Genomic DNA, 22887 nt, shown 5'->3' on the forward strand with positions numbered 1-22887 from the left:
TATTATTAACATAATAAATCTCAGGCGCTAACCATGACAGAACCAGATACAAGTCCTTGTTTTTGTAGGTTTCTGTAGAAAGCTACTCAGACAGATGTCACATGCCATGAAATAACTTTAGCAGCCAGTTCCTTTTCATAAACAAAGAACACAGGCCAAAGGAAAAGAAAATCCAAAACAAGTATCATCCCTTGAGCACCTCTTATATACACTACTGTATCATTGTTTGTTGTGACAAATGTTCACCCATTTCTATTATTGTTTTGAAAAGATAACTTCCATGGGAGATGAAACCTGTCCAAACTCTCATTCCCTGCCTCATGCCTGTTCTTTGCTGTTCATTTTCCCTGCTTAAGCACAGTTTTTAAAGTTATTGTTTCTTTCTCCATCTTTCAGTGCATCCAGGCAATCAGCGATTCCATAACACATGTTATGACATCACAATACAAAATAGGGAATCACCTTTGGATGCCTAATGCCACCACTGAGGGCAAATGAAAACTGATAAGAGAGCAGGCAAAGTTTCATGAACTGATCACTTTACAGTGGTGCCTCGGGTTACAAACGCTTTGGGTTACAAACGCTTCAGGTTACAGACTCCGCTAACCCGGAAGTAGTACCTCAGGTTAAGAACGTTGCTTCAGGATGAGAACAGAAATCGTGCTCCGGCGGCATGGCAGCAGCAGGAGGCCCCATTAGCTAAAGTGGTGCTTCAGGTTAAGAACAGTTTCAGGTTAAGAATGGACCTCTGGAACGAATTAAGTTCTTAACCAGAGGTACCACTGTACTGGATCACTGATCATCCTCATTCCAAATGTGCACTACATATCTGCCCCTTTCAGAGTAACATCCCAGCCCAAAAAAAATCAACAAAGGGAATATGTTGCATTTTTGTCACTGCCAAATCATTTCTAGAAAAGTGCTCATTTCCCCCACTTTCAATTCGGCCTCACCAAACGTATTGTGATCCAGTGTTATTTGTGGGGAGGGATTGGAGATAAACACATACCCCGTAGATATATACCGGTAAGCTGTACTAGCCAGTAACAAGAGTTTCTGCCTTGAATACCCATAATTCAAAGCTCTACATCAACTGGTAGTCCTCCAGATGTTATTGGACTTCAGCTCCCATCATCCCCAGCTGGCATAGCCAATAGTCTGGCTTGATGGGAGTTGTAGTCCAACAACATTTGGAAGGCGACAGATTCCCCATCCCTGCTTTCCATCTGCCACTGGCTACCCACTGCCTATCGATTTATAAAGTGTATGATAAAAACAGCTTAAGAGCTGGTGGAAGGATCACCCGCCTCACAGAAAACATAGTTTTACTAAATGTAAAAAAAGCACAATTTTTAACAAAAGTGTAGAAATATGCTCAGTGGCTGCTGATGGCAGATATCAACTTTTTACTCTCAGAAGGTCCAGACAATGTCTTTGTTCAACAATCTGCTTGTCCACTGTGTGTTGGCTTCTCATTTAATGGCTTTTCATATTGCTTCTAACTAGCATATTTCTTGGTCACTTCTTTCCCACGTTATTCTCATTATCCTCATGATTCATCCTTTGTCATAGGATTCAGACATTCTTACAGTGTATTGTGTCATATAACACGCTACTTCCCAAAGATCAAGCAAATCCATTCATTTTCCCCTTGTGTCCTTTCTAAATTCTCTGCTACATTTGTCATTCATTTGCTATATTTAGTGTCCCACGATTGGCCATTCTGCATTCAAAAAAATAAATAAATAAAAAATCAACAGCATTTTGAGAAAAGAGCAGTTTCTATGGAACAAGTACCATTTGAATGGCTTTAGCATCCTTTATTTTGATTATGTGTCAGCTTATTGTGCGCAAGATATGGAGATACGGGGCTGTTGTTTTCCTCTGGATAATGAATGAACAAATAAGCCAGTGATGATTCACATGCAGTCATTCCAGAGTTCAGACAATGGGAAACAATAATGGTTTCAAAAATACGACACTTTCATCTACAATATTTATAGGTTATTATTCAACGGGAACGGCGCTTAACAATGCCTTTGAAAAAAACAAATCATTGTCTCCTATCACCATTTAGCAGTTTCTTCCTGGGAAGTGTTTCTTAAATGCTTGATGAATATGTCCTCCATTAGGATTTAGGAAACAGAAGCCATCTGCACAATAGTGGGCTTTAAAGGGTTGATGCATCCATTCCTTCGTTAACAGGAATGGGGGATTGGTGCTGCTTCCAACTATTAGTAAGAGATTTCATTCAATCCTCATGAATGATCTGACATGATACAGAGACGTCTAAGGAATGTGCGTTGCTTCTCCATCTCTGTCACCAAGTAGTTGGGGAATAGTTGGAGGCACTGACGCTTCTGAATACCAACTGCTGGAAGACACAGAAGGGGAGATAGAGAGAGCGCTCTTTGGGGGTTGGAGTATATGATCCTTGTGTTCCCTTCCAACTCCACAGTTCTATTATTCTTGTGCTTGGGTCCTGCTTGTAGGTTTCACACAGGCTCTCACTGTGAGAAGCAGATGCTGGACTAGATGGGCCGTTGGCCGGACATCCTCATGTGAAATTATGCAAAGGGTTAACCCTAAGAGAACTCATGAGAACTGCTGCGTAGAATGAACCATGTGGCACTTGATAACTCACTTAAGTGCTTTTTCTGCTTTCCTTGGGCAAATTACTTGACCACAATAAGCAGCAGAGAAATTATAAAGCAACGGCCGGATGTCTGAGCATATGGCAGGCGAATACAACAGGAACTTGCAGAGAGAGCAACCAGGTGCGGCAGCAGCTGAAGTCGAAATGTTGGTGACAGATGTTCTTCCTGGTCTTTTGGAGAAGTGCATACCAGTCAGCATCTTCATCATATCACCTGACATCTCCTGCTGCAAGGAAGCCTGGGATTACTTGATGGCTTTTACAACTGTGGGACAGGGCCGCGAGCATGTGCAGGTTCTGCGTCACCTCTGCCTGTAAACACCTCCTCCATCGCGCAGCCTCTCAGCAAGGGGACCGTAAAGAATGCAAAGGGGCTCGAGAGGAAACCTGGGACAGAGGATTCGGCTGTCAACTCGCGAAGCTCGGCAGCTGCCCTGCTTATAAACACTTTCTCCGCCAGGCACCCTGTCGGCCAGCGGATTGCAAATCGCATTCTAAAAGCGGCACTGATTTCATCAGAACGCAGGCGAAGATAAATGACAAAGGCCCACTAAACTTAGTCGTCGTACCTACTAATAGGTGGAGCCAGTGTGGTAAAGCGGTTGGAGCATCAGGTTAGGACCCGGGAGACCACGATTTGAATCCACACTCAGCCATAAAGTTCAATGGGCCTTGGGACAGTCACATTGTCTCGCTCAGCCTAACCTACCTCACAGGATTTTTGTAGGGATTAAATGAGAAGGGGAGATGTAAGCCTTCTCAAGCTCCACGGAGAGAAAGGTAGGATATAAACATATTAAACAGATAAATAAGAGGGATTGGAGAATCTGTCAGTTTCTCGGGTTCTTATATGTTTGCACTGTAAATATTAAGCATAATGCAAAACCTGGCTTGAGAGCAGTATATGTGAAAAGGATCTAGGAGTCTTGGTAGACTACAAACTTGACATGAGTCAACAGTGTGGTGCAGCAGCTAAAAAAGCCAATGCAATTCTAGGCTGCATCAATAGGAGTATAGCATCTAGATCAAGGGAAGTAATAGTACCACTGTATTCTGCTCTGGCCAGACCTCACCTGGAGTACTGTGTCCAGTTCTGGGCACCACAGTTCAAGAAGGATACTGACAAGCTGGGATGTATCCAGAAGAGGGCAACCAAAATGGTCAAAGGCCTGGAAACGATGCCTTATGAGGAACGGCTTAGGGAGCTGGGTATGTTTAGCCTGGAGAAGAGAAGGTTAAGGGGTGATATGATAGCCATGTTCAAATATATAAAAGGATGTCATATAGAGGAGGGAGAAAGGTTGTTTTCTGCTGCTCCAGAGAAGCGGACACGGAGCAATGGATTCAAACTACAAGAAAGAAGATTCCACCTAAACATTAGGAAGAACTTCCTGACAGTAAGAGCTGTTCGGCAGTGGAATTTGCTACCAAGGAGTGTGGTGGAGTCTCCTTTGGAGGTCTTTAAGCAGAGGCTTGACAGGCATATATCAAGAATTATTTGATTTTGTTTCCTGCTTGGCTGGGCCCGGGGTTGGACTGGATAGCCCTTGTGGTCTCTTCCAACTCTATGATTCTATGTGTCTTGCATCATTTGTTGAAGGCAAGTCAATAGAGTAAGAGCTAGAACTAGAATTGAGCTGAAATTGCAGAGAAGACTTTTTTCTCCCTTGAGAAAAATTCTGAGAATGTCCCGGGGTTGAGGGATATAATCTGCCATTTTAAAATTATATTTTAATTTGAAATTATTATTATTGTGCACATTTCCCCACAGTGCCTTGGAATAAGGCTGGATCTGTGGCATTGGGGAGGATGCAGAACGGTGTGGCTGGGCTGCCAACACAGTCAAAATGAAGAGTTGCTGCCCTTATCATTGCCAATTACCCCTCAAGAAACAGGTGGAGAATTTCTCCTCCCGCTAGAGAAATCTGGTGAAATAATCTCTCAGCCATTTCTCTACCTCCAGACAGGGTGGAAAAAATTCAAGAGACCAGTTACATACACCTCCACCTAAAGCCATGCCAGCAGTAGGCAAATAATGGGTTGGATTCAGTTAGCTGTCATTGGGTCCCATCAATGGGGCAAGTTACTTGCAACTTAATCCCATTGATTTCAGCATGAACATAAATGCAAGCAACTAAAGCATGCTTTTCTATGCACACCAACTTGGAAGGCAGCCCTGCTGAATTTAATGGGGCTTACTCCCTGGTAGGTGGGGTTAGGAATCCAGACTGGATCCAACTCTGTATCTCTTACTGCTCCATATTCATCTTCAAGCATTTGCATGCAGAAGGTTCCAGATTCAATCCTTGGCATCCCCCAGATAGGGCTGAGAATGCCCTCTGTCTGATCCCCCGAGAGCTGCTGCCAATCACTGTAGGCAGTACTGAGCTAGGTGAGCAAAAGGTCTGACTCTGTAAAAGGCATCTTCCTAGGTTCCTATGTGCAGTACCTTAAAGCTAGTGGGATTTAAAAGTGCTTAATTTGAACTGGGCCATGCCTCTCGGTCTCTGAGAGAGTGCGGCAAGTGAGAAAATTCAAACGGTGAAAATTTTATGGCAAATATCCTGCCTCCATTTCCCCAAAGACCAAAAAAACACAACTGAGGACAGTTAGCGCACAGAGTAGCTGTAAACGATAGCAAACATAATGGACCAGTTCTATCGCTGCGATCCAACAAATGTGATCTGGGTGGCCAGCAATAACAAAATCAATGTGCAGCTTCATCGAAAATTTACATGAGGATGGAGTTCATTTTCAGCTTGCTGCACCTCTGGGGGACTGAACTTGAATCAGATCCATGTAGCTAAGTTGTTCTCAGTGTTATAATAGGAAGTACGAAGTCTTGGCAGTGGAAAGAGGCAAATAGGATACTGGAGGGAAAATAATACAAATTTTAAAAAAGAGGTTCAATTTGTTGCCTGAGCAGAACAGTGTAATCTTGACAGGGTGAGAACAGCAAGCCAGCTCTAGAGGGACAATATTTATTCCTGAATTGGGAAGGGAAAGTGAATAAGGGAGGTTGTTTGCCAGCTGCTAGGAGCCATAAGCAGTTTGGTTTTTAAAGGCCACTGTGTCTCTGTGTTCACCTTGAGTCAAGCCTGGAGATTATTCTTATACTTCCTAATTTACAGCTGATCAGGAAAAGTGAAGTGGGTGGAAACAAACTGTGCAAACCTCTGGGCTAAGTTCAGCCTTGAATAAGGGACAACCTGCCTCACTACCAATTGTGTGGCTGCCTATTTTTCTTTTTCCTTCCTTCTCCTGGTGGCAAGTTTTGTGTGTACTCTGCCATGGGTCCAAGTAGCAATATGGCATGCCTATGCAAATATTCCAAAAGTTATTTGGATGACTGCATGATCTCAGCCACCATTTATGAAAGGAAGCAGAGACAGTCATCCTCTCCCTGTTTCAAGCCAGATGTGATCGTTCTTCAGACCATTTTCTAGATCCATTTCAGTTGGGGTTTGGGCCTGGTTTTGGCACAGAAACTGCTTGGGTCACCCTGTATGATGACCTCTGACAGGAGAGACAGGGGAAAATTGTCTCTGTTAATTCTTTCAGCCTCACAGTGGCTTTCAGTGCTGTCAACCATGGTAGCAGCTGTCCATATTATGGGTGGGTGACACTGCTTTGTGGTGGTTCCGGTCCTACTTGGATGGTTGTTTCCAGAGATTGATGCTTGGAGAGTGCTTTTCAGCCCCATAGAGCCTCAGGGTTTGATTTTATCCCTTATGCTGTTTAACAACTACCGTATTTTTCGCTCCATAAGACGCATCTAATTTTTAGAGGAGGAAAGGGGGAAAGCCCTGGTATTTGGGGGGGGGTCACCTCAAAGTCGTGCAGCTTCTTTTACAAATGGGGAAAGCCCCGTTTTTTGAGCATCAGCTCACAGTTGTGCAGCTTTTTTGCAAAGGGGGAAAGCTCCATTTTTGAAGATCAGCTCAAAGTTGTTGAGCTTACCTTGCAAAGGGGGGGAATATCCTGTTTTTATGGGGTTCAACTCACAGTTCTGCAGCTTCTTTAGGAAAGGAAATGGAGCCATTTCTACAGTTTCCAGACAGATAATCTAATCAGCCAGTCACATGTCAGCTGGGGAAACACAACAATGGAGGCCTGGGCAAGGGAGCGGGCCGGGAAGGGAGCTAACTTCTCTTATCTCCCTCCCCATCTCTTGCAATCAGCTGCTGAGCGGGTTCCTTTAAATACCCTCCTTCCCTCTTGTTAGCCTTTAGCTCTTTCTTAAAAAAAAACCCAAAAAAAACATGCATGATCTGCTTTTCTCCCCTGGGCAATTCGGCTCCAGGGACCATGCATTTGCTCAATAAGACGCACAGACATATTCTCTTACTTTTTAGGAGGAAAAAAGTGTGTCTTATGGAGCGAAATATACAGTACATAAAAATGCTGGGTGGGGTTATCCAAAGTTTTGGAGTGTGTTGTCAGTCTTTAGGAATGCAGTCAGAAATGTTACAGAAATGCCAGTACACACTTACCCAGAAGTAAGAAGTCTCATTAGGCATCCTGCTGAGTAAGCATGCCATAAGATTGTACTGTAAAGAAACAAGAAACATAGGCATGGCAGCTTCTGTTTCTGATCAAAACTGAGTTGTCAGATCCAGTGCAGATCTGGAAACTTTATATGCAAAACAGTTGACTTGCCTGAAACAGTCAAGTATACTTTTTTATTTAGAAGGGGGGGTGAGGGGGAATAAACATAAACTCTTTAACGGAGAACAAGCCGGGCAAACGTGACAATGTGAACGGCAGATAAAAATAAACCTTGAGTACACTTGCTGGCCTTCTGCAGTGACAAAGCAGCTCATTTGATATTTTGTGAATTAACTACCACTTGGAACGGGGAAATAAATTTTAAAGGCCAAGTCTTTTTGGTTTCTTAATAGTGACTTATTAGATTTTTTTCCAAGGGGGTTGATGCATTGCCTGTGCATAAACAGAAGTAGCTTGCTTACAACTCCCATCTTCTGCTGTTATGAGTTTATGAGAAAGGAAGCTCAAGGAAGATCAATACATCCTCTGCGTACATTACAAATGACTTGTGACGTAGGTCCACAGGAGCTGTTTTTAGTGGGGGATAGTCTAGTTATTATGGATTTGACATGAACTTGGCCCACTGCCTTCAAGGGAATGAAATGTAGGCATAATTTGGCCTTCCTGTAATTGTCTCTTTAACTTGGCGATCAAGGCTAATTTTTTCCTGTGAAATGAGCCCAAGACGTCACTAGAGCAATGACCAGATTAATTAATGAGACATAATAATACTCCTAATAAAAGCTCATGATATGAGGCCTCTTCCTTCAGCTCCCCCCTCCCCACCCCACCCCACATGCTCTCTTAAGAAAACTGCTTTACAGGAATCTGTGAGTCACTTTCCATCAAGGTGCTTTGTCTTTAATTGACGCAAACAATAAAGTGGAGACAAATAAGCGGCGTAGAACCATCTGTTTAATTGAGTCCTTGACATTTTATTGCATTTCCCCCAATTGCATATTAAAGGAAGCAAATAGAAAAACACTGGCTAATTATATGCTGTTTACGGATCCTAGATTTACTTTGATTGTATTCCTCTAGATGACGATCCCGCCTTGTTACACGCGTACCTTCTGCTTCCGCCTGCCTTCGCATTGCACGTTTGCATAACAAATCCTTGTTGTGCATTTAGCATATCTCATCCCCGCAAAAAACCTCTTTGTGCATCTGAAAAGGAAAACAATAATCTTGGGAGGGTAAGATAGAAGGCAAACTCATTCTACTTTTTATATTCCTCATATTAATTCAGCTGAAGATACAGCTGAATACAGACAGTTCATTGGATTCTATGATGCCGGTTTGTAAGCGAATGGTCCGTTCAGACTGATGACAATATTACACCTGAAAAGAAGACTCACTTGAGATAGCATTGGAATAAGGTTACTGTAAGGGTGACTCCCTACAGGGAGCCAGCCCCCATCATCCTGACGTCCACCTCACCTAGCACAGGGAGCAGCAGTGGCTCTGAAGCAGCCAGGGGGGGGGGGAAGACTCGGAGGGAGAGAGAAACAGGAGTGCGGAACCATGGGAAGGCTCAGGGGAGGAGAGTTGCAGGCAAGGGCTCAAGGATGCTGGAGAGCCCTTCCACTGCCCTGACAGGGAGGAGACTGAGAGGGCATCGCTCCTTCCGGCGCAAGAGTTAAGGAGAGCACTGCAACGCAGGTCAAGGGGGAGGCGTTTTGGGGTGCCCCGACTACTTTGCTGGTGTAAGAACAGACGTACGCCATTGCCGGATTCTGATTCGGAACGAGAGGTCATGTTTTAAGCTGTCTCTGCACTGTAAATACCTTGCACAATAAAAGTCTATAAAGACAAACTGGACTCTAGAGTAGCCACGATGACCCTCTGACAGTTACGTTCAGTGCTTTTTTTCTTTTTTAAAAATGTTTAGGGGTACTCTCATTTTCCTATTCGTATTGAAATATGGCCCCTCAATGAGGCCAAACTTAGATGCACAAAATATTTAGGGGTATGAGTACCCCTGCATACCCCCCAGGAAAAAAGCACTGGTTATACTTATTAGAATGTAACAAGTGGGAAGAGCTGCCAATCTACATTAACCCAATTAACCAATTCAAAGACGTAGAGGCCAGTAAGAATTCAGCTAATCCTAGTAGAGAAGCATCTCTCCAGCCTTCTAGCCATGTGATGCAGTCTCAGCCTGTGGCTTCCCAGCTTAGGTTCGCAGGGGGGGGGGGAGAGATAACCTTCTGCTTGCTAGAAGTGTCGGTTATGAAATCAACACATGCACTCAGGTCGCACTGTGCAGTGTTTGCCTAAGAGGCCAGGCCTAAAGAGCACCCACAAGTCCCACCAGGTATAAAGCACTGGAAGATCCCTGAAAGGTGCCCTTAACCCAATAATGCCTCAGTTTCCCAACTATTTTCTCACCCACTTCATTACCTGCCCATGCTCGGTGTCCACCATGACTACCAGACCACACAGCTCCCAGACTGCCCACTGAATTAGTCCCATCAGTAGGAGAAAAAACACGACAACCCTAAGGCAACTCAAGGATATCTCCCTCAAAAATTCTGACTCAGAGCCTTCAACAGACAAGACACACCAAAGCCCACACAGCATATAGGGAGGGAGGGAGGGAGCTGCAAACTTGCAAGGAGAAATAGCTGGGAGAGGGGCAGTCTTATGAGGCCAAGCTTCCCGCCTTCCCTGTTGACTGTTGGGCCTCAAATGACTTCTTTTGAGGAGCAACTAAAATTCCTGAGTCATCTTTGTTAAGAGGGGAGTGAGGGCAAACATATCCCTGCCATATATGCAGAAATGACATTCTTGTGATGCATCTATGCAGTGGTGCTTTAGAATCATAAAACCATTCTGACAAGAAGTGCTTAGGTATGGAAGTTTGCCTTGAAGAAAGAAAAAGTGTGTTGTAGCAGATAGAGTCAGGTAGACCCAATACATTAAAAAAAAAAAAGGTAGACCCAATACATTTCCGACCGTCCAAGTGTCCCTATTTTCCAGGGACAGTCCCAGATTTACAGAAGCCATTCCAGTTTCTGATTTGATCCCTGAAAAGTCCCACTTTTCCTTAGGATGTCCCTATTTTCATCAGAGAAATGTTGGAGGGTATAGAGTTATGTGACCCCCGAGCTAAGGAGATAAATAACTTATAAAACCTTTAGAAGACATCTGAAGGCCGCCCTGTAAAGGGAAGTATTTTAATGCTTAATGTTTTATTATGTTTTTATATATGTTGGAAGCCACCCAGAGTGGCTGGGGCAACTCAGCCAGATGGGTGGGGTATAAATAATAAAATTATTGTTAATATGATGATGGAGGTCTCTGGGTCTGAACACGCAACAGATTCAGCCACCACATGGGGTCTCCTGGAAAAACTACTGTGTGTGTGTGTCTGTGTGTCTGTGTCTGTGTCTGTGTGTCTGTCTGTGTGTCTCGTGTGTGTGTGTGGTGCATTTAAATAAATAAAAAAGGAGGCCAGTTAGCCATTTGTTTTGATAGGGTTAATGCAGAGATGTTGACTTTACAATCAAAAGCATTATGACTCCAGACTTTCCAAACCCAAGTTGCGTGCTTCAGCTAACACCACCAACATGTGCTCTGCATGATTAATAGTGTTTATAAAGTACATAAAAGAATTTTGGAAGAATATGATATAAGGACGTTACTATGTGCATTTTTGGTGTGTGTGTTTTTTATTTAAAAAAAACCAACATGATAAATATACAGTTGGACTTTGCTTTCCTGACAAACGTTATTTATGAAGGAAGAAAAATCAGAAATAAATTAGGCAAGCCATGTGATTTTTCTCAAAATGGAAAAAAAAATGCTAACAGTCCAATATCCAGATTTGTGCTGACCATTTTCTTAGCTTGACTGAAGTTACTAATGTGGTTCTTCCCCACTCCTCCAAAACAAACAAACAAACAAACAAACAAACAAATAAATAAATAACTGTTTCTCTCTTGAAGTTCTGCCATTAAACTGCATGGGGATAATTCTTACAAACATAAGAACAGACATGCTGGGTCAACCCAACAATATACATCACTCATCATTTTGCTTACAGACAGTAGACTAATATGCCCAAGCAGAGAGTGATGGGTGTCATTCTGATGTTTATAACAGGGAATAGATAGCAGAGGGAGAGATTGATCTGCAGGCCTCTAGAATACATGGTTATTAATAAATGTTTCTATACTTTCTAAACATATTTTATTGGGAAACCATCTAAGGAAATTACAAACCATCGTAATACTAATAAACATTATTTACAGCTACTAAAATTTACAGCAGAAATTACCAAACATACGCATACAGCGATACCTCGGGTTAAGAACTTAATTCGTTCTGGAGGTCTGTTCTTAACCTGAAACTGTTCTTATCCTGAAGTACCACTTTAGCTAATGGGGCCTCCTGCTGCCGCTGCGCAGCCACCGCGCAATTTCTGTTCTCATCCTGAAGCAAAGTTCTTAACCCAAGGTACTATTTCTGAGTTAGCAGAGTCTGTAACCTGAAGCGTCTGTAACCTGAAGCGTCTGTAACACATGGTACCACTGTAATTCAAACAGTTTCCTGTATTACAATAATTAAATGTTTACTCACATATAAGTCTTGCCAGGATTTAGCATAGAAACAGTGAAGAATATAAAGCAGGCAGTGCAGTGATACTTATAAGTTGCGTGGCAACGTCCCTCCCTCCCCGTGAAATAAAGACAGACACAAGAATTTGAATTTAATGGGCGTAAAGGCCACAACTTTATTGGTTACAGATGTTGAGCGGTATTGGCTTAGGCATTGGACCCTAACTGTCTATATTTGACTTCAACCCGTGTGTTGAAGCCCTGAAGGTTTAATCACCAGTAAGGAGTCCAATGATGTACATCAACCGTAACTCCCCCTGTGATTACCATTAGGGGCATGCCTTCAGTCCCTTGCCTCCCTAGGCGCCAGACCGGACCACTCTGCCCCCGGAAACCTTTAAAGGAGTACCCTTCAAAATGAGGGGCAGGTGATGGCACTACCTCCCCTCCCCACCTGTATTGAAGATTTCCAATGCCTAACCGCCAAAACCAAAAGTTGTGACTGATTGCTACGAGGTAGACGAAAAAACCCTGTTTGGCTACTCCAATTGGGGGAAAGTCCCTTAGCCAACCAAGGCGACCAACCAAAGTCCATAGCAAAGTCATGAGCTAAACTAAAGGGCAGGTGGGCGGGTGAACCTATGCAGCTGGGAGTTGGGCCAAAAGAGGGTGGGTTCCCGCCCTCCTCCTGCTTAAATACAGTAGGACACGTTCCCCCCCCCCAGGCTGTCCGGATTGGACAGCCCCTTTGTTTTGGTATGGGCGGAAACCCCCACCCTCCACCAATCACACAGTTGCTGTACTCTCAGCCCCTGTGCACGTGATCGGGTTGTGACGCCCACAACTCCATCTCCTGCGCAGGCGTGGAAGTGGTTTTAGTTTCTACATACTAAAAGTACTTAAGGTATTGCTTGCTTTCTGGAGAGACCATCAACAGGCAAATGAAAAAGAGGTAAGGAGGAAATAGTAGGGCTTAACATCCTTTGTCTAAATTTCCTGGGAAATGACATCACAGAGGTGTCCTCTCTAGGAATTCAGCTCTCTGTAAGGCTTAATCCCTTTATACAGTAAACTTAAATTTTCATTTTGGCTGCAGATTTTCTCCACAGAATGAGACCCAGCTGAAAAGTGTCAGCCTGTTAAACATGGCAAGCTGAGGATGGGTGATCAGAGCACCATGTGGTCTGACAGGATGAATCTAGGGCTGTGGCCATGGGAGAAGCAGGTCTCTCTTGGAGTGTAAAGCTGGAAGCCCCAGCATCATAGGCTCAGCTTGTATATATGTGTAAATAAACCATATATTTGATAAAGATACCACAGTTTCCGCTATGTCTCATTTGCAAAGGAAACACGAAACCCAGGAAAATGCCCGGACTCCTGGAATCTTGCACTGCTTTGGAGATTGGGGTGGCACATAACAATATAAGAAGAAGAAGATAACATTAATATAACATAATAAAAATATATTATATATTGTAATATATATATATATATATATATATATATATATATATATATATATATATATAATATAATGTAACATATAATTATATATTGCTTTGATTAGGCATTCAAGAGTGCAATGTAAATGTTATAAATAATTTTCAGAAAAAATAATCACATATCATTAGCTTGAAGCTCTCATATGAACCATTTTTTATGAATTTGGTCAATATACCGTACATATACATGTGTATGTTAATCAGTTTATCCTGCCACTTTTCGGTGAGTCTGAAATTTGCAAGTAATAGACACATCCTTTGGTCATTAGTCTTGAGTTAGCTGCCCTTTTGCTGATTTTTAAAAGCCTCAAGGGAAGAAGAGAAACATTTATAAAGGCATTCTAATCTTTAACATAAGCTGAGCCTTTGATTGTAAAATGTATCATTTGGTCATCTTGGTTTTTAAAATGCAGCCCCATTCCCTAAATCCATCACTTGTTGCAGCTGTTCTGTCTTTAGCACCTGTAAGTTTACCCTTGAGAGGCTCCAGACCTAACGAAAATATTTTATAGGCATCAGGTCCAATGGCTGGATGTTCAAGCATGGTTTTTTTCAAATAAATGTACTCCCCACCAGATTAGTCAACCAGAGAGACACAATGGTACCAAAAGACCCATGAACTAAAGAATCTGAATTGAAACAGTCTGGACTCCTTTGACGAAAATAAGCAAATAAAATAAAATAATTACTAAACCATTTAATGGGTGTCTAATTCCTGCTTTAAACTCCAGGGCTCTTTTAAACACAACCTTCAGTTACCCTGTGATGAAGAAGAAACAGATTTTTGTTAAATACGCGCAACACCTGAGTGTTCAAAAGTGCATTCTTATGTGTTTTCATCCTGCAGTAAATCCTACTGAGTTCAATGGGTCTTACTCCAAGAAAAGCCTCCACATGGTGCAATCCTATTTAAATTTATTTGCAAGAAAGTCTAGGGATGGGTGGATCGGCCAAAATAAAGGTGATATTAATTGCACAAATGTAAGTCATATGCAGAGTGTGTTAGTGTGTAATCTATCAGGAAGGGTGAGGGAAAGCCTCACTGGGAATACAGGGGAGAGACAGTGGGATTATAGCCCTTTCCCTCCTCTACAACTACTATTTGCTTCAGGAGCTAAGCCTCCATTGGCATTGCAAACAAACAAAAAAGCAGTGCTATTTTCCTTAAAAAAAAAAAAAAAGAGGTGCCAGAACTCACCATGAGTTCTCTTATAATGGCAGTGGTGGTCACCTGAGAGGTGCTGTAACTGAGTTCCAGTGAGTTCCGGGTGAAAAACAAATCCCTGCAAAAAAAAGCAAATGTTCATGTAATTAACATCACATTTCATTTGGCCCAAAGATTAAGCATTCAGGAAATTTATTATACCTGTGCCCAACAATTGGTACAGTCCTATGCATTTAATCGGCTCTGCAGAACTAACTTTAGTGGCTGGAGGATTCCACAATTAAGGTGCAAGCAATTTGCTGTGCAATCCTGATATCTACTCAGAGGTCAGTCCCATTGACTTCACTAGAATGTAGCTCCAGATAAGTGGGGACAACACTGCAGCCTCAAAGCCCTGTTTATTTCACTGAGAAAATCAAGCTGAATGTCCACCAAATCACGATTTTGATTTTCTGTGTCCCTGCAAAAAGCTGGGGTCTTAGATCAAAAAGCTGTCATTTGCTTTTCCATGCTTTTTTTCTGATTCGAGATTACTCTTGTCTTGTACACGTATTATATTATAGAACAGTTGATGTGTATATGGGAAAGAATAGGATCACACCTGCAGCCCCCCTCCCCCCGCTGACGTATTTAGTATAATGCATTCGCTGAGCCGAAGTGCATCTAATTTGACTGTACACATGTGCTCAGTCTTTTCATTTCTTGGAATTAAACTGCTCTTCCTCTTTGAGGAAGAGATTGCATCTTTTTAGTAGAATTATTTATAGCCCCCCTCCCCCTATCACCAGTTCCATGGAAAACTTCACATTTCACGTGCAAATATCTCCATATTGCAGCCTTGCAGTTCTAAAACACATAGGGTTGTAGCAACACCACCCCACCCCAAAATGTTCTGAAGTAGACCCATTGAAATAAATTGACTTATGCTAGTTGATTTCAGTGGATCACCTCCTGAGTATGACAGTTGAATCTAATCAACTAGTATTTACTGTTTTCCTTCTTTATTGCCTCTTTTGCATGGGTGCCCTTGTAGGGCTGCTTTAAAATCCTCTATACCGTAGAGTACGGAGATCATTGGATGACTTCATTATGTAGCGTAAAATCACCATCCATCATTTTCCTCTAAAGGGGAAGTGTAGGGAGCTGACGACATTATTAAGCAATATATTATCAGAGACACCATAAGGATTTTTCAGAATCTCTTCTAGAGGCCTCTAAAACAAGCTGCTTGCAACACCTGGTGCTTATTTATTTTCTGGACCAAATCTCAAACCATTGTTAGAGTTCCCAGTGGAAGATATTTATGGTTTTAGGTTTTCAAGCAGGCAAAGCCTTCTTTAAGAAGAGGGGCTATGTGTATTGGATAGAAAGTGAGAAGATTCTAGATTAATAAATCCCCTCTTTATCTGAACAGTTCTGAGCAGATTAATGGCTTTGGTTGCTTCTAAGCTATTATTGTGCACAGTTAATTACATGTGAGCGGCAACCGCTCACCGTAGCCCCAGATAGTGGAAGAGGCTGTACATTAATACACATTCGAAATTGAAAGGTACCTGTGTGTTCATTGTCAGCGAGGAGCTGGGATACTCCATTCATCAACAAGACCCATAGGGAAGAACATCTGTAAAATACACATCTGGGTACTCATGTGCCTCATGCCTTCACTCTCCATTTGTTATGTCAAAGCTCCTCAAGCAGTACATTCAACCTCAGCTGCTGGTTGTGGACTATCCAGCATATTCAGCTGCACCAGTTGTGTATTCAGATTCCCATCCGGCAATTTAGTCATTGCCGTTCTCCATTTAATGGGGGCAGGAGGGTTGTCCAGGATTCTAGAGGCCCATGGCACATGGTGCTGAATACTTCATTGATGGAGACACGGATCTTTCCCCAACCTTCAACAGCAGGATCGGAACAGTAGTGTGCAGGAAGGGACGTTAACACTTCCTCACCAAAGAAAAATCCCACCCGCTCCCCAAGCACCCAGTGGCACCAATTATCTGCCTCACCTCTGAACCTGCTGTTTAAAGGTTGGCTCACCTTTAAATGCAGACCAGGTCAAATTTATCCTCCATCTCTTGGACTCTTGGTGAAAGCCCTGAGGTGAAAATAGCACATAAGATGTGGCACGTTTTTTTCTCCCTCTTTCCGCCTTCGGATCTTAACAGCACCTTCTTCGCACTATTTTTTTCTCACTGCGAAGGTGTTTTTGAACCTTCATTCTGAGCTTATTCACCCCTCATTCTAAAACTGGGAGTTTTAAAAGCATAATTCAGAATTGATGGTATTAATTTCTCTTTGTGGGAGAATCCTATGGGACTGAAACAAAGCAACACTAGTCAGTTATCTCCCCATGTTGTGATTTTTGGTAACTGTAGACACTGTTTAAGAATCAGCTATTCCTGTTTCTTCACATAACATAGCCCTGGAATAACTCCAACAGTATACATTTAAAACATGTCCATCACAATATATTTAGCTGGAAGTCCCCCCTATTTCATAGCTCTATCTGGTTATTACTTTTCCTTTTGACAATTGCATGGTGAGCAAAAAGTACCCGAGAACATGATGGAAGGCACTAACTACTTTAAGAAACCCAAAATCCTGTGGCTTAACACCAGGATATGGTACTTGCCTTGTCAAAAGAGTGAACGATTCAAATGAATTAAAATCAACATTGGCATGTTATTGTTCTCTGAGTGCTGAGATGGGTAATGTGGCACACTAAGCCAACTGGGCTAATGTGGCCATACACTTTTGAAAGTGTCACAGGACTTCTTTTATGTGTGGTGAATGAACACATAGAAACACATCACTCAGTTTAGGATTGCTGCACCTTCTTATGTTCTTAAGAGAACCCTGTGTGTACTCCAAGTTCCAGCCAGCATGGCCAATGGTCAGGGATGATGGGAATTGCAGTCCAAGGCATCTAAGAAAAACCTGCTGGATCATGGCAGTGGCTCATCTCCTGCAGTTTCCAGCAATTGGTAAGGCACCAGGTTGGGGAAGGGTGAGGTAGGCTTTGTCCTGACCTTCAGATGAATGTGTGGAGGTCAGTGCAATCGATCTCCCTCCCTCCCCGTTCACACATTCAAAGAATGCCTGAAAGGGGTTCTTCTCTCCTCCTAATCCACCTACAGGTTTTCTTTGTGGCTTTAAGCGCGGTAAGCATTGCAAAGGCCTTTGGCAACCGCGGCACAGAAATTATTGCTCTAAAAAGAAAGCGATCTTTATGAGGGCTTCATCAGAAGCACATGTATCTAAGTATTAGGAATATATTATTCCACAGGACTTGGCGACGGCCCAGAAGCCGGAGCGCTGCGCACAGCATTGGCCCATGCAATTTGAGAAGCTGCTGGGCATCCCAAACAAGAGCAGCAACGATAAGAGATAGCAAGAAAGGTTGAAGAGCTGGTCATGTTTAGCTTAGGGGACTGAAGGCTCCAGGGTGATGGTGATATAATGGTTCTCAGATCTTTGAAAGAAAGCTGCAAGCAGGATAGCAAACAACTGTTGGCTGAGTGGAATTTGACTGCATAGCCCATAAATGATGACTGAACTGTCAAACCTTTGGGATTAAATACCAGAGTCTTCAAACCATCAGAATATTTAAATCAATCTTCGTCAGCCCAGTGCTGCGCTGGCTGGGGCTGATGGGAGTTGTAGTCCAAAACATATGGAAGGCACTCAGGAAAACTGGGGAAGGTTGATTTAAACTATGTATCTTTTTGTACGTTATTTCATATGTGGTGTATCTGTAAAAGAGTAAAAAATTATTGGGGAGTAATTTATAATGAATTGAAAAAAAATGTTTAAAAGCCCCCTTTTCACACACACACACACAAACACAAACCCAGAGTCCTTTTTGTTGGGGATAATTCAGATGGGAATTCCCAGGTGTCAAAAAAGGTTATTTATGTATGCCACTACGCAGCCTGTGTTTTGTTAGGCCAAAAATGGAAAACGAGTGAGGTCCCAACCGAAGAAGAATGGCAACTTAAACTGATGGAATATGCACAGCTTGCGGATCTCACTTACAGAATAAGAGAACTAAGAAGAACATTCATTTAAAGATTGGGAAGTGTTTATTGAATATATGGGGGGAAATTGCGTACACTTGTAAACGTTGGCAGAATTAAGATAAATTCAACAGTGTGAATAAGCTTTGATGGAAGTAATCATGGAATACTGAATGGTTTAGTTTATATAAAATATGCAAGGATTTATGTTATGCAAAATGAACCATGGGAAGAGAAGAAGGGAAGTCATTGATATTTTAAGGTTGTTGAAACGAATATTCTAAATTGTAAAACAGAAAATTTAAAAATTAAACAACAAACAATGTATTTTTTGTACAATGTCCCTGGGAAAGATGGCATATATTGGCATATCCCAACACTCAAGTGGGATTTGTGGCATAGGAAGCTGCCTTCTACTAAGTCAGACCATTGATCTATCTAGCTTAGTATTGTCTGCACTGATTGGAAGCAGCTCGCTGAGGTTTCAGACAAGGCTCTCTCCTAGCCCTACCTGGTTGTATCCAGTCCCAGTAGCAACTGGCCATTCTTGCTGCTTAGAGCAGCTGCAATCTGTGCTTGTAGGGGGAACTTTTAAAACAGGCATTGGAAACCTGTTGTTAGGATCTCTTACTCTCGAGTATAACCCTGGCAGAGACACATGCCTGACTGGCATGTTCCCTCCCTCCTGGTCGATCGTTCGGGAGCTTAAGGAGCTTACTCCAGCCTGAACATCACAGCGACTGATGCCAACTGACATCAGCACACTTACGGATCTGCAGAGTTTGCGCAGTTGCGTAACAGAACTCAGTAGCTCAGCATTTGGCAAATCTATTTTATTTACATATAAACACACATGGGGCACTGCAACATGGCTCCCCCTCTCTCTAGCATCAGACAGCAAAGAGAATGAACAAAGGACAATGAACTTCAGGAAACACAGTTACACAAACATCCTGTCTTCGTCACATCCGACTCTGTGGAATGAAAACATACACCAACATGTGATAAGCAACAATCCCATGAATGCAAACACGGGGAATGAATCTCCAACACCTGTGGCCCTCCAGATGTTGCTGAACTACACATCCCATCAGCCTCAGCAAGCATGGTCAGTGGTCGGGGGTGATGAGAACTGTAGTTGTAGCATCATCTGGAGGGCCAAAGGTTCCTCACACCTGTTTAAATCATTAAAGGCAGTCCTTGGATCATTTTGTAAACCTTTGTCATTTTGGAGTGCATTTTGGAGTGTGTGTTTTTAAAAACTGCAAATTGAAATGGATAGTATGGATGGTGCTCTTCTTTTTTCCAGATAGGAAAAAGAAATTATCCAAAAGCAAGAAGGAAGTGAGGACGTGAAGGGGACGGCCAAATGCTGTCTGTTGGTTGGAAGATGTTGAAGAAATCCCCTATGGAAAAACAACAAAGAAAGGTACCAGGAAACAAAGTATTATTTTCATGTTCTGCCATTAGCTTGCCACCTGTTAGCTGTGATCATTACCCAGAGCTGAAAGGGGAAAGGCTAATCTCTTGCACATTTAGATCAACAAACTCAAACAAAACCTGCCTAATTATCCCATTGAACCTGTGTCAGTTTTTTAAGTCCGGCTCCCTTTCCCAGCTTGGCTGCAAGCCAAGCCCAGCAAGCTGGTGTCCATAAGCTGCATGCTAATGACAATGTCCTTTCATTCCAGGAATGATATAATTGCCAAAAGCAGTTTACAGACTCATTATTTTTATGGTCATATTTCAGAGGAAGAGTCAAGGGTCAGTCTAGGGTTTGCTTGGGAGCGTATTGGATCTTGCCTATCGAGAGCATGCAGCAGCAGCAGCACACCAACTCCCAAAGACCAAAGTGTTATCCCCGGGTTAGCCAGGATTCCCACTGTCATAGCAATGACAACCTAAGAATGATTCAGGTGGTCAGTTTTTACACAGCCCATTGCTAATCCATACTTAAAGAAAATCCCCCTATGATGTGAAAACAAATAATTCACTTTGATGTTGAATTGAGCACGAGCATTTTGTCCAGATAAATTTGATGTTCTTTATTTAGGACCTCTTTCATTCTGATGTTCATCATAATAATGTTGTCACATTTTTTGCCAGTTTTTTTTTTTTTTTGAGGTGGAGGGAAGGAGAAGTTTCTGAACCATTTGTGTGAATGTTCTTGCAAGTATGAATGAGATGGCCCTGCCCACATTCTGTTTCGACCCCAGATTCAAACATATTTTTTTCAGGAAGGGTGTTTCACCACACACACACAAAAAACCCCACCAACAATTCCGAAGTATCATTTTTCACCAAATAGTTTGTATCGGTTTTTAACTTAAGCTAACCAAGGCAAGGAAGGCACGCGGGTGGCTCTGTGGGTTAAACCACAGAGCCTAGGGCTTGCCGATCAGAAGGTCGACGGTTCGAATCCCCACGACGGGGTGAGCTCCTGTTGCTCGGTCCCAGCTCCTGCCCACCTAACAGTTCGAAAGCACGTCAAAGTGCAAGTAGATAAATAGGTACCGCTCCGGCGGGAAGGTAAACAGCGTTTCCGTGTGCTGCTCTGGGTCACCAGAAGCAGCTTAGTCATGCTGGCCACATGACCTTGAAGCTGTACGCCGGCTCCCTCAGCCAGTAAAGCGAGATGAGCGCCGCAACCCCAGAGTCGCCCGTGGTGACTGGACTTAACGGTCAGGGGTCCCTTTACCTTTACCTAACCAAGGAAAGGTCTCATTTCATTGTTTCCTACTTTCCTAGGCAAAGGAGATACAAGAAGGAAGATCACAAGATCAAGTGGGTGCAAACGGAAGATCAGAAAGGGGAACAAGCTGCTAGTTAAATGTAAGGCAATGTGGAGCCCTCCTGAACTTTGTTGGACTACAACTCCCATCATCCCTGACCAACGGCCATACTGGCTGGAGCCAGTGCGAGTTGGAGTCCAGCTACATCTGGAGGGCACTATATTGTCCAGATATGTACCAGGTCATTGCAAAACCCTATAACCAGAATCCTGTTGTCATGATGGTGGTGGTGGTGATTGATTGTGACTCTTGGCAGTAGTGTTGTTTAGTTTTGAATGTTGCTTTTCTATTGCATTTCTTGTATTGATTGTTTTTTGCTGGGACTTGTAAACTGAGAGATTTCTGTTGAAATATGAAGTCAATAAATAGATTTGGGGTGTAAAATTCAGGACTGACAAAACAGAATTCTGTTCCCACAGTGGTGGCCACCATCTTTGATGGTTTTGAAAGAGGATTGGGCAAATTCATGGAGTGTAGGACTGCCAATGGCTATACTCTGTGATGGCTATACTCTGTTCTCCATGTAGCTTCCCCTAGGCATCTGGTTGGCCCCTGCGACAATATGATACTGTGACAGATCGCCCCTTGGCCTCTTCTTTTGTTCTTACATTCTTACATTTCCATTTCAGACAGCAGATATCAATGCTGAAGACCAATTTTCACTCCGTTTGGAGAATATTTGTCTTCTGATTTTGCTTGGGAGACCTGGGGCAGGGGGTTGTTTCAACTCCAGGACTGCAAAAATGGGCAAATGGTATCTGCTGTAAAACCATAGTTGAATTATAATAAAACAATACCTCAGTGGTATATTATATAATAAAATGAAAACAGCATATTAACTGAAACAGTAAAACTATAATTAAACTCATACCTACCTTACAGTGCAAGCTTATAATGTCTACTCAGATGTGAGCCTCATTGACCTCAAGGGGACTTACTCCCAGGTAAGAATGAGTATAGGGTTGCAGCCTTAATGTCCCAAAGCATGTTGGCTAACTTTATAGATCCTCTGCCATCTGCAGTTAATTACTGTAGTTTTACTATTAGCAGGTCAATAAACTTTTGATCACCTCTTTATTCTTTTATTGGGTTCTGTGCCAGCTTATGTTTCAATGTGAGGTTCAGTAACATGTTTTCCCCTGAAATAGGGAAAATTAATAATTTTGAGGTGTTTGACATGTTGCAAGGGCAGGGTTTATATGCTGCTTTGGGCGATGGACCCAATCACTTTTTTTCCCCCAAGGGAATTCTGTAAAATGCCATGTACACTGACAACAATCAGATTAAAACACTATTAATAACCTCTGCAGTTCAAGCTTGTTCCTCAATGACAGTTCAACAAGGCAATTCTGTGGATCTCAACTCACAGGTAAGTGCCACTGTGTTCAATGGGATTTACTCACAGGAAAGTGTGCATACCGGTACCTCAGCCTAAGTGTACATAACTCTGGGCACAAGAGTTTCAACCTGCAAACAGAATTTTCTCAGATATTCAAGGGCCAGTATCCTGTTCTCACAGTGGCCAACCACATGCCCATGAGAAGCACACAAGCACATCCTGAACAGTAGTGCATTGTAGCTCTTGGACAGAAAAAGAGAAATATTATTGATGTTGACATTACAGTTTACATTTTACCTGCAAT

General features: G+C 42.6%; 1 long non-coding RNA gene across 1 annotated transcript; it reads left to right on the plus strand.

The window, feature by feature from the left end:
* Positions 1 to 1933: 1933 nt before the first annotated feature.
* LOC148686350 (uncharacterized) lies at positions 1934 to 21628 on the plus strand. Its single transcript, XR_015949386.1, has 3 exons — positions 1934 to 3436; positions 19762 to 19881; positions 21201 to 21628. It is a non-coding gene; the product is annotated as an uncharacterized LOC148686350 (long non-coding RNA).
* The last annotated feature ends 1259 nt before the right edge of the window (positions 21629 to 22887 follow it).

The sequence above is a fragment of the Zootoca vivipara genome, chromosome 3 (genome assembly GCF_965207765.1).
Source record: "Zootoca vivipara chromosome 3, rZooViv2.hap1.1, whole genome shotgun sequence".
NCBI lineage: Eukaryota > Metazoa > Chordata > Lepidosauria > Squamata > Lacertidae > Zootoca > Zootoca vivipara.